The 2,500-nt window shown below is 43.0% G+C and overlaps 1 protein-coding gene across 1 annotated transcript in view; it reads right to left on the minus strand.

Moving 5' to 3' along the window:
* The window catches only part of LOC143292319 (BAI1-associated protein 3-like), a 180,208-nt gene that overhangs the window by 168,681 nt on the left and 9,027 nt on the right, over positions 1 to 2,500 (minus strand). The window lies entirely within an intron of this gene.

Here is a 2,500-nt window from a genome sequence, read left to right on the forward strand (position 1 = left end):
AATGAGGGTTGTGTGTGTGTGTGTGTGTGTGTGTGTGTGTGTGTGTGTGTGTGTGTGTGTGTGTGTGTGTGTGTGTGTGTGTGTGTGTGTTTGTGTGTGTGCGCGCGCGCGTATGTGTGTGTGTTTGTCGCAATGCTCGTCCTCAAAACGTTATAGGAGGTTCGTCGAGTAAAGGCTCGTGAGAGAGCATGTTTGGTGTGTGTGTGTGTGTGTGTGTGTGTGTGTGTGTGTGTGTGTGTGTGTGTGTGTGTGTGTGTGTGTGCGTGCGTGCGTGCGTGCGCGCGTGCGTGTGTGTGTGTGTATGTGTGCGTGCGTGCGTGCGCGCGCGCGCGCGTGTGTGTGTTTATTTGTTTATTTATTTGTTTGTTTGTTTTTTTTACAAGGAAACTCTTCCGGTCTTTTCAATTCGAGGTTCTCCAAACTTTAATCTTTATCGCCACAGACCTGTAAAACAGTTTTGCTGAAAAAATTAATATTCAACCCAGTTATCTCACGATCCAGGCTTGGTCTTGTAGAACCGTCAGTTTCAAGTGTGCGCGCTGATCCATACACGCTACACCACATCTGCTGTTCATAAAGAAAAGAAGCAGATGCATGACCTGCGCATAAAACCAAAGCCCCTCCACCCCTACCCCCCCCCCTTCCCCTGCACCTTTTTTTTTTTTTTGGTCAGGTCTCAATGGCTTGCCTTATGTTTGTGTTGACAATATATAGAGTGAGATGAAAAGAAATATTTAGATAAATGATCAGATACGTCGTAAATACTTTGAAATATATATAATAATAAAAACAAAAGATACGTACGTGGAAGGCTGTAAAAGATTGATTGAACTAAGATCTTCTTCTTCTTCTTCTTCTTCTTCTTCTTCTTCTTCTTCTTCTTCTTCTTCTGCGTTCGTGGGCTGCAACTCCCACGTTCACTCGTATATACGCGAGTGGGCTTTTACGTGTATGACCGTTTTTAACCCGCCATGTAGGCAGCCATACTCCGCTTTCGGGGGTGTGCATGCTGGGTATGTTCTTGTTTCCATAACCCACCGAACGCTGACATGGATTACAGGATCTTTAACGTGCGTACTTGATCTTCTGCTTGCGTATACACACGAAGGGGGGTTCAGGCACTGGCAGGTCTGCACATATATTGGTACCTGGGAGATCGTAAAAATCTCCACCCTTTACCCACCAGGCGCCGTCACCGTGATTCGAACCCGGGACCTTCAGATTGAAAGTCGGGCCATACACTGCTTTCTCGGAGTTGTCACAACCACTCTCCCGCCCCCTCCCACACCTCACGAAAAGAAAAAGTTTCAGTTTCAGTTTCAGTTTCAGTAGCTCAAGGAGGCGTCACTGCGTTCGGACAAATCCATATACGCTACACCACATCTTCCAAGCAGATGCCTGACCAGCAGAGTAACCCAACGCGCTTAGTCAGGCCTTGAGAGAAAAAAAAAAAGAATAAAAAAATAAATAAATAAATAAATAAATAAATAAAAAAATAAATAAAATAAAGGTGAATAAATAATAGATAAGCTTACATAAATAAATAAATAAGAAAAGAAAAAGAAACCAACAAAAAACAAAAAAACACAAATCAAAACAAACAAACAAACAAACAACAACAACAACAACAACAACAACAACAACAACAACAAATTAAATTAAAAAACACCACCACCACCATCAACAACAAATTAAATTAAAAAAACACCACCACCACCATCAACAACAAACATCAACAACAATAACTACTACAAATCACAAATCAACCAGAAGAACAACAGCAACAGCAACAACAACAACAAAACAACGAATAATAAAAAAAAAAAAAAAAACACCAAACAATTACACGTTGACTTAAAAGTTGTGTGATTGGTTTCCTTTTTTCTGTCTTTCTGTCCTTCTGTCTTTCTTCTTCTTCTTCTTCGTTCGTGGGCTGCAACTCCCACGTTCACTCGTATGCACACGAGTGGGCTTTTACGTGTATGACCGTTTTTACCCCGCCATGTAGGCAGCCATACTCCGTTTTCGGGGGTGTGCATGCTGGGTATGTTCTTGTTTCCATAACCCACCGAACGCTGACATGGATTACAGGATCTTTAACGTGCGTATTTGATCTTCTGCTTGCATATACACACGAAGGGGGTTCAGGTCTGCACATATGTTGACCTGGGAGATCGTAAAAATCTCCACCCTTTACCCACCAGGCGCCATCACCGTGATTCGAACCCGGGACCCTCAGATTGACAGTCCAACGCTTTAACCACTCGGCTATTGCGCCCGTCTGTCTTTCTTTTTGTTAGATTTCTTCACCCATTTCGAAACTGCTAGAATGGCTTTGTGAATCACTGATCAAGGAGGTTTAACCATGCATGCAAAAACGTGCACGGGCAATTGCACACACAGACACACAAACACGCACGCTTGAGCACAAACAAGCGAACGTTCTCTGTCTGTCTGTCTGTCTCTCACTCTCTTATTTCACATTTCGCATTTTGAATCT

Source organism: Babylonia areolata, chromosome 18, assembly GCF_041734735.1.
Source record: "Babylonia areolata isolate BAREFJ2019XMU chromosome 18, ASM4173473v1, whole genome shotgun sequence".
Classification (NCBI taxonomy): domain Eukaryota; kingdom Metazoa; phylum Mollusca; class Gastropoda; order Neogastropoda; family Buccinidae; genus Babylonia; species Babylonia areolata.